The 10,201-nt window shown below is 45.3% G+C and overlaps 1 long non-coding RNA gene across 1 annotated transcript; it reads left to right on the top strand.

Moving 5' to 3' along the window:
- The first annotated feature begins 8,509 nt into the window (after positions 1–8,509).
- On the top strand, positions 8,510–9,371 carry LOC146865910 (uncharacterized). Its single transcript, XR_014976723.1, has 3 exons — positions 8,510–8,638; positions 8,733–8,815; positions 8,908–9,371. It is a non-coding gene; the product is annotated as an uncharacterized LOC146865910 (long non-coding RNA).
- The last annotated feature ends 830 nt before the right edge of the window (positions 9,372–10,201 follow it).

Raw genomic sequence — 10,201 nt, 5'->3', positions numbered from 1 at the left:
CTTGTGAATGGCATCTGTCTGTTGGACTGGGTCACCATATCAATGTGGTGACTACTTGATTCTCTCATTTACCATAACTGTCAACTCCCTGCTCCACTAATCACCTCAATGTAAATGTTCCCCCTCACATGTCACCAATGTAAATAAATACTCCTTGCATATATGTTGTTGTTTCTGCTCTGTGTTTATTCCAGGATGTGCAGTCTTCACCATGATTACAATGTACCAGGAGCATTGAATGGTTGTAGGCAAGGAGAGGCTGAAGGGACCTAGGAAAACACAACAGAACAACATTCACTAGTCTTGGTGTGGCATCACAGACATCACACGACACTTACCGCCAAGCTAAGCCATCATGCTTACATCTCAATGAGCAACAGTGCCAACATACACATCCTGTGGCTGTACCAAAATGCCCTGTCCCAGAGACATTGTCAGCCACCACTGAGTCAACAACTGGCTGCAGTCACAAAGCTCACATACACCTTGACAACAACAGCAACATCATAAATGTGTCTGTTGTACATCGTCACTCACCTTCAAGTGAAGTAGCGGTTAATGAGCTGTTGACGCAGGTCGACACATTCCTCCTCTCCACTATCCTCGTCACTGGACACGAGTTGGTTTGCAGGCGGGGGCCTTGCTGCTCATCAGCATCATCCAGAACAGAGAGATCGCCTTGCGAATGGCAAGGTTGTGGAGCATACAGAATGCCACTACAATCTGACACACCTTCCTGTGCGAATACATCAGTGCACCTCCAGTCTTGCCCAGGCAGCGAAATCGTGACTTCAGGAGACCAAAAGTTCTCTCCTCCATACGACATGTCCTCCCATGGGCATCATTGTAGCGGACTTCAGCTGGTGTCCTGGGATTCCTCAGTGGGCTCAGCAACCAAGGATGGTTGGGATATGCAGAGTCACTTAGGTGTGAGAAACACAGGTAAACGTTGTAATGTTACTGTGGCAGAGGACAGCATGTCACACACACAGCACGCTGTTTGACTATGCATACTCACCCACAATCCATGCATGTTCAGGAAGCAGATTATCCATCAGCTGTGGTACAATGCTGTTATGCAGGATGTATGAGCCATTGGCTGAGCCTGGAAATTTGGCACACACGTGCAAGATGATCACATCTGCCTGGCACAACACTTGCACATTTATGGAGTGGAAATGTTTACGATTCCTCTAGATGTGCTCACATGCCTGTGGTGAAACAAGCCCAATATGGGTGCAATCAATGGCACCAACAACATGGGGGATGTGTCCAAGGGCATAAAAATCTCCCTTCACAGCCCCCAATTCACGCCCCCTGGGGAAATGGATATATCTGTCCTTGTTGATCATCATAGCGGACAGGACATCACGCAGCACCATGCTGAACATAGGTTGCGAAATCCCACCTGCGCTGGACAACGTGTGCTGAAATGATCAAGTGGGGAAAAAATGCAGGGCCGCCATCACCTTACACGTTGGGGTGAAAGCAGTTGGATATGTTCTGCAAGGCTGCAGGTGGTGCTCCAACACAGCACATAGGTTTTGTAGGGGGGCTCTATACAGACGGAATTTCAAGATGACCTCCTTATTCTCCATGTCTGCCAGCACTGTGAAGGGACGATGCAGATTTGGTCTCCTACTAGTTGAGATGAAAGTGGACACATGTCAATGCAATACACCATGAGATGTGTACCACATCTTACATTTTGACTGACACAACGCCAACAATGACTGTCATCACATTTGAGTTACAGATCAGCTTACATGTAGGGATACCTTCAGCACTACTCGTACACTTGTCCCCTTTCACACAGCAAGAACCTCTGAAACAACATCTCACTATGAGAATGCACAAAGGAATATGGCGACATCTAGCATGAGCAGGCCTGAGAGTATTTCATACAGCATATGTGTGAAACTGCAACACTACTGTCTCATAACTAGCTGCTGTACCTGCCACACCTTCAGGCGTAAGTTGAACATGGCACACATCAACAACACAATGACCCAAGACTGTGCGTTTATTGCCAAGTATGTGCATGAACCAAGAGAAGTAGACCGTCAAATCTGAACATTGTTCACTAAGACATAGATCACTGTGATTTCCCCAGCACTTTCACACATCGACATGTGTAAACATTGGAGAGGCCATCACAACACTGTTCTGTGTACATGCACATCAATATCACAAGTGACATGTGTGGGAGTAAATCCAAATGTCCAAAATCACATACACAAACATGGCATGTGTAGTAAGCAGTGGGGTAAATGTTACATTGGCATTGTGTGCACAATGATGTGCCATTAATCATGTGGCCACTGTGCACTGTTGAGGCGTAAGTTGAACATGGCACACATCAACAACACAATGACCCAAGACTGTGCGTTTATTGTCAAGTACGTGCATGAACCAAGAGAAGTAAACCGTCAATCTGAACATTGTTCACTAAAGACATACATCACTGTGATTTCCCCAGCACTTTCACACATTGACATGTGTAAACATTGGAGAGGCCATCACAACACTGTTCTGTGTACATGCACATCAATATCACAAGTGACATGTGAGGGAGTACATCTAAATGTCCAAAATCACATACACAAACATGGCATGTGTAGGAAGCAGTGGGGTAAATGTTACATTGGCATTGTGTGCACAATGATGTGCCATTAATCATGTGGCCACTGTGCACTGTTGATAACTGCCCATTGGCCATTGACACAGCATGATGTGTCCAGAGGTGCTGTCAAGGTGCTCCGCCACCCAAATCATGGTCACTCATAGCAATGTATGCCACCCAAATCGCGGTAGCTACCGCCTGGCCCCAGCGGTCTGTCACCACCAATGCCCAATAGACAATCACGGTAGTGATAGACATATGAGTATTGCCAAATTGCGGTTACCATGCTCCGCCACCAAAATCACGGTCACTCATAGCAATGTATGGCACCCAAATCGTGGTAGCTACCGCCTGACCCCTGCGGTGTGTCACCGCCATGGACAATGCCCTTACAGCCGATGTGAACCGCAATCGCGGTGGCCTAATGCAATTTTGAAACTCGCAGTAGGCTTGCTCCGCCACCACAGAGCCAGTCATTGGATGCATTTGAAAAAGGCTGACCTGGAACACCAATTGCAGCACCTTAGAACCACTGACATGACCCCAGGAGACTATATATGTGTGGGAAATAGCCTCACATTTCCACAGCTCACAGAGCCTGCTGCCTGAAGACCCCTCACCCCCACCTGCTGCTACTCCTGTCTCCAGAGCCTGCTGCCTGAAGACCCCTCACCACCACCTGCTGCTGCTCCTGTCTCCAGAGCCTGCTGCCTGAGACCCCTCACCACCACCTGCTGCTGCTGCTCCTGTCTCCAGAGCCTGCTGTCTGAGACCCCTCACCACCACCTGCTGCTGCTCCTGTCTCCAGAGCCTGCTGCCTGAGACCCCTCACCACCACCTGCTGCTGCTGCTGCTCCTGTCTCCAGAGTCTGCTGCCTGAGACCCCTCACCACCACCTTCTGCTGCTGCTGCTCCTGTCTCCAGAGCCTGCTGCCTGAGACCCCTCACCACCATCTTCTGCTGCTACTGCTCCTGTCTCCAGAGCCTGCTGCTTGAGACCCCTCACCACCACCACCCGGCTGAACAGGTCCAGGTCTTGACCAGAGAAATAGCCACCCTTAAACAAGAAATTGCAGGTGACTCAACCTTGATCAATGCCAAAAGTGCTCTGGAAAATCTCACAAAATCGCTAAAAGACTTTGAAACCACTACGCAGAATAAAAAACTCGACAAACTCTCCAAGGATATTAGGTTCTATGATAAAAAGAATACATATCCCTACCTCAACGAAGATTACTACAAACAGGACAATTCTGGTCGTTTCACGGGAAGAGGCAGAGGGTCCTTCAGAGGGAGAAGGAATTACACTACTTTTTCCGATTCTACGGTGAGCTCTGACAGTGATCCTGAGGCCCCTGGCCCCAGCTACGACTATAATTACCGGGACAACTGGTACCCCCCTCAAGGCTATTATCCTTTTTTAGGGGAAGGCCAATGGAGACCACCTCGAGGACGAGGTGGCAATTGGCCGAGAGGACCCCCGAGAGGCCAGCAGAATCCACCAAGCGCCAGTTGGGACAGAGGCCGAGGTACAACCCCGAAACAAGTCCGATTCCAACAAGAGAACCACGGAGAGATATCCACGAGGCGCAAAGTCTACAGATGGTAGAGCCCAGTGAGAACCCAGTGGTTAACATCTCTACATATAACCTTAACACTGACGAACAGGCTGTACTTTGCAAGGGCCTGTCTTTTGTTCCAACTGCCCATCCGAACTCTTTCAACCTTAAGACTGAACTCCACGGTTTTTTTCGTAAGATCCGTTTGAGGTATTTTTTCAGGAACACTGAAGATAGTCCTTCTAAATCTGTCACTGGATTAAGGCCTCCATCCAAGTTTGTCCCGCCTGCCAATGCCATGAGTAGCAGGATTTTGGCTTACGAGAGCATGGTTCTGAACGATGTCAACACTTTACTTTCAACATACAAACACACCATACCTAACACCAGCAAGTCTGAAAAAGCGGCTCTCCTAACCCTTAAAAATAACAAAGACATTGTGATTAAGTCTGCTGATAAGGGCGGAGCTATAGTGGTGCAAGATACGACTGCATATAAATCGGAGATTTTAAGGCAGTTACAAGACGGTGTCAGTTATTCTTTACTGAAGTCTGATCCCACGAAGGACCTGATGGGTGAAATCCATCAAATAACTCTGGATGCTTTGAACTGTGGTTTTCTAAGCAAATTAGAATATGATTATCTCAATCAACAACATCCACGACTCCCTACCATCTATACCTTACCAAAGATACATAAGGACATCCTACATCCACCGGGTCGCCCGATAGTATCCGGCTGCGGTTCACTATTGGAACCTCTATGTAAGTACATAGACTTTTTTCTAAAACCGTTAGCAGAAGAAACAGAAACATACCTTCGAGACACCATGCAAGTCATTGCAATGATTGACCAACAACCATTCAACTCCAGTGAACAGATACTTGTCACCTGTGATATTGTCTCACTATACACCAGCATTCCACAGGAACCAGCATTGGCGGTTATGCGGAATGTTTTGAATCTTAGACCAGCACCAACAAGGGTACCTACGGATTTTATCATAGCTCTTTTGACCATCGCTATGAAAAAGAATTTCTTTTATTTCCAAGGAAAGTACTATGTACAGACGAAAGGAGTCGCAATGGGGGCTGCCTTCGCTCCAGATCTAGCGATCCTGTATATGGATAATTTTGAGAAACGTTTCATCCTCAACAACAACCCCTTTGCAGTACACGTCAATATGTGGAAGAGATATATTGACGATATATTAATAATCTGGAATGGCGAGACTACTGAACTCAATTTGTTCCACCAATGGCTAAACCAATGCGACCAAGATATTCAGTTCACTATTCAGTCCAGCACACAGGAAATACCCTTCCTTGATCTGAAAATCTTTTATGAAGATGAGAAACTTCTTACTACCCTATATAGGAAGCCGACGGAAAGAAATTCCCTACTGAGATACAGCAGTCACCACCCACGCGGATTGCGCGATAATCTCCCCGTGGGACAGTTCCTGCGAATCCGCAGGAACTGTACCAAACGTACAGACTACACAACAGAGTCTGAGAACCTAACTGCCAGGTTAATCTCAAGAGGTTACCCAAAACGACTGGTGAAGAGGGCCCAGAAGAGGGCCTGGTATAACCCACGAGACTCTCTGCTTTCACCCAAAGATCCTAATGCATCATGCCAAAATAATAAGATGATATGTGTCACAACATTCTCCACTCGTAGTAATGCAGTGAAAAAGATTATTAACAAACATTGGAGCATTATATCTACCGAGATTGACCAACCTAACGTACCGATGCATTCTTTTAAGAAAGCAATGAGTATCAAGGATCATGTGGTGCATTCCTTCCTTGAGGACCCAGTCGAAACGACCATTCGGTCACTCTGGAATCTACCTCCAATCATAGGCCATTTCAAATGCGGGTCGTGTAAAGCATGCCCAACAACTATGCAATCAAAGAACTTTGAATATAAACATCAGACCATCACATTGCAATCACATACAAACTGCAATTCCAGCAACGTCATCTATGGGATCCTCTGTCCATGTGGCCAACTATATATTGGCCAGACACAGCAGAAAGTAAAGGCAAGAATTCTTCAACACCAAAGCAGGATAAGATGCAACGTGACAGGTGCACCTCTAGTTGAACACTATCACCAACTTGGACACCGCCCTGATGAAATGAAATGGATCGTCTTGGAAAAAACCGAACTGGGACCCCGGGGAGGCAATATATCCTCTATCCTGCTTATTAGAGAGTCCAAAATGATGATACGCTTCGATACCATTCTAACGGGTCTGAATGAACAAGACCCAAGTAATGCTCAATTAGCTATTCTCAGCAATTAGTGAACAATGTTCATTTTCTTCTGTCTTTTCCCCAGCCCGTAATCTAACTTGTTGTCCACGTTACCCTTGAAACATCCTGTGATTTTGACCATGAGACTCTTATGATAAATATACCCTATGTTTCTTTCTTATTGGAAATATTTTTTTGCCATATTCTCATTAGCTAGCAAGCAAATATTTATTTACAGGAGCTCTGTTTCCACATGACTATTAGACTGGTTTTTTTTCCCCAATGTAATTATCATCTTTTTTGTCGTAATTTTATTAGATAATACCAATTTACAGGAGCTCACATGCTTGGTTTCTAATGATGCACCTTCAAATGACCAATGTTTTTTATGTCTTGTATTCTCTACAATTGAGATATCTTCTCTAGCGCAATTTGTCATTACAACCTTCAGAAGCATTTAATTCATGGACTCAGTGCGAATATGTTTATTGGACTATTAGTTCATCTATGAACCGACCATTAGTTTTGACCGCACCCTCATGAGTCTGTTAAACGATGTCAATCTAAATGTACACATATGTTTGCACCTCCATACTACTATTGATTGCTTTTTCCCAATGTAATTATCATCTTTTTTGTCGTAATTTTATTAGATAATGCAAATTTTCATGAGCTTACATGCTTGGTTTCTAATGATGCACCTTCAAACGACCAATGTTTTTTTATGTCTTGTATTCTCTACAACTGAGATATCCTTTTTAGCGCAATTTGTCATTTCAACCTTCAGAAGCATTCAATTCATGTACTCAGTGCGAATATGTCTATTTGACTATTAGTTTACCTAAGAACCGACCATTAGTTTTGGCCGCACCTTCATGTGTCTGTTAAACGATGTCAATCCAAATGTACACCCATGTTTGCTGACCAACCAGGCACCTCCATACCACTGACGCTTCGTTCCATGATTTTTCACGGCGTTACGTGTCCATAATCAAATCCCATTCAGCTGATTATGACTCCACTGCCGGTTATGCCTTCTACTTACTTAAATATTATAACACCCGGACCTATTCAGATACACTTTTCCACATTGTTTATTTATTAATTTTTATTCACGATTTCTCCAAGCCCAATTAGGAACTACGAGAATGGTCTTTCTTCCACTCTCCCGGTATTGGCAGCATTTAGCGGCTGCACCCGGTCCAGCGTCACGCGGCCGTGAGCGTTCTCCATATCAGGGAGCCGCTCCGAGGTCTCAGTAAGCAGCCAGATCCGAGCAGTTGGAGTCTCGAACGCCGCTTCAAGGTAGAGTCACTGACTGTATGGCATTCTGCTTTATTAGCCTTAAACGACCGATCAGTTAATCCTAGGCTTTTATACTTCCCACAATCAGCGCGTCCTCGTGTATGCAGACGACTTTGCCCGTCCTTTGCATATTGCGTTAAGCGATCCTTTCTTGTACTGAATTCTTTCAAAGTGGTTTGTTTTATTTATGTAATTTATTGGCCAGTTCCCCCCCACGCGGTCATAAGCGTTCTCTCATATCAGGGAGCCGCTCCGAGGTCTCAGTAAGCTGGTATATCCAAGCAGTTGGAGACTCGAACGCAGCCTCAAAGTATAGTCACTGCCTGTATGGCATCCCGCTGTATTTGGCATAACCGACCGATAAGTATACCCATGTTTTTCCATGCTTCCCATAAATAGTGCGTCCCCGTGTATACTGACGATTTTGCCTGTCCTTTGCATATTGCGTTAAGCGTTCTTTTCTCATATTGAATTCTTTCTTTGTGTTTTTTATTAATTTATTGGCCAGTCCCCCTTATGGGTTTTTTATGGTTCACACGACGAGTTCGTCCACATTTCAACGTATGATTGTGCTTTTTTCATGCATATTGTGTAAGCGATATTTCGCTCCTTGGATTCATTCTGTTTCTCCTACGTCTATTTCCTAGTCTGTGGTTTCTCGCCCCCTCCTTTGTATATCGTAGTATACGGATGATAGGTTGGGCGGCCAGGTCCTGTTGGCATTGTATTTCTCACCTATCCGGTTTCACATTTAAAATGAGCACTCTCTCCATTTGGTTTGTAGAGGCTGTTTTTCCAGTGATTCATTTTCACTCAACATACCGATCTACGCGACGGTGTGCTTCGATGGAGTAATCAATTCCTCCCTTTTGTTTCAAGCAATACACGTAAGTCCATTTTCACACGGAGTCATACCCTCTGTCCACTTATTCAAATTTAATAAATTTTCTTGACTCCAATGTCACCTTTAATTCTTTTTAGGTGTTTTTCACTCCCACCCGTCTTTGGAGCCTTTTTGCCCTGCTGTTAAGCTGACACTGATTAGATGTTCGTTCCTTTAACTGGTAATTATGGCATTTATTTTCCATATCCAGCCTCGCATTTTAAATCCCCGCTTGGCTCTACTACTCTTTAACTCCTACCCATCTTTTTATAGGTGCCCACCTTCCCCTTTCAACCATCCTCTTTGTCCTGAGGAAGACCCCACCTGTAAGGATTTAATCAACCTACCTTGGAAGAGGGGTCGAAACGTCGACATCCCACCATGCCAATACATTCAATAGTGCGTTGAGCACTGTGGACTATCACTTGTATATGGTTGTTCGGTTAAACATTCAATTTTGTCAATGAATGACTCTAATCCTGACTAATCGGCACGACAGCAACGTGCCCAGCAATTGATTTGTATTATTGTTATGAACACTTATATGTCACTTATCCTACTACCCTACCTAACTCGTCACTCCTTCCCCTTCCCCGTGGCACCCTGCACCTTTATAAATAGTGTGATTTTTTCAAATGCATTTATGTGCTTGTTCCAAGTGTGATTAAATAACACTTTGGTTCTGCCTTATTCGTTGCAACAGTTATTTTGTTTACCTTTTTTCAATTTTACGTATGTTCTGGGACCATTTGCATTTATACCGCTCCTGCCTCCAGAGCCTGCTGCCTGAAACCCCTCACCACCAACTGATGCTGCTGCTGTCTCCTGGCCACAGTGATGGTGAGGTCTGAGAAGATTCAGGCCAGTCCCTTCACCAGCGAGGAGCTGGAGGTCCTGGTGGATGAGGCGCTCAAACAGTATCCAAGGCTAAATAGTGCCCCAAATGTTGCGGTAAGTCTTCAACAGTGGGAGTGAGAGTGCAGGGGGGGCACAACTGCAGTCGAGCTGCTGCAGCATGTGCCTGAGAGTGTGGGGTTTGGTCATGCACTGCCGTGCATGCTTTCTCCAGGAGAAAGGGGTGTGTAGCCTATTTCACACGTTTCCCTGCCTGCACATCAAGATTTGAGGGACATGCATTGTCTTGTCAGCCATACAGTGACACAGCAAGTTGGTAATGCAGGATTCAGGACAGTGATTGCTTGTGTGAATGGCTGTATGGGTCCCTGTTGTTCCCCTCAGTGTGAGCCCACCTCGCCTGCACAGTCACTGCCCAATCTGACAAGGACACATCACTGAATGTACAGAGTGTTACCTTTTTCTTTTTTTCCTTACTCTCCATCAATGAGCCATCTCATTCCTGTATATTGCACACTACAGGCCTTGCGAGAAGGGTGTAGGTTTGTGAGATCAGGTCCCTCAATGTGACATCCATGACACAGTGAGCCATTCACAGGGCAAATACATAGAGGGCTGTGCAGTGTTGTACACAGTGAGTCTACCCCCAAACATATATTGATATGTAAGGTATGTCTTTCTCTACCTAAAAATGGACAGTAGATGTGGGCAG

This window comes from Triturus cristatus, chromosome 2_1 (assembly GCF_964204655.1).
Source record: "Triturus cristatus chromosome 2_1, aTriCri1.1, whole genome shotgun sequence".
NCBI classification, from domain to species: Eukaryota; Metazoa; Chordata; class Amphibia; order Caudata; family Salamandridae; genus Triturus; species Triturus cristatus.
This window is presented reverse-complemented; position numbering and strand designations above follow the sequence as displayed.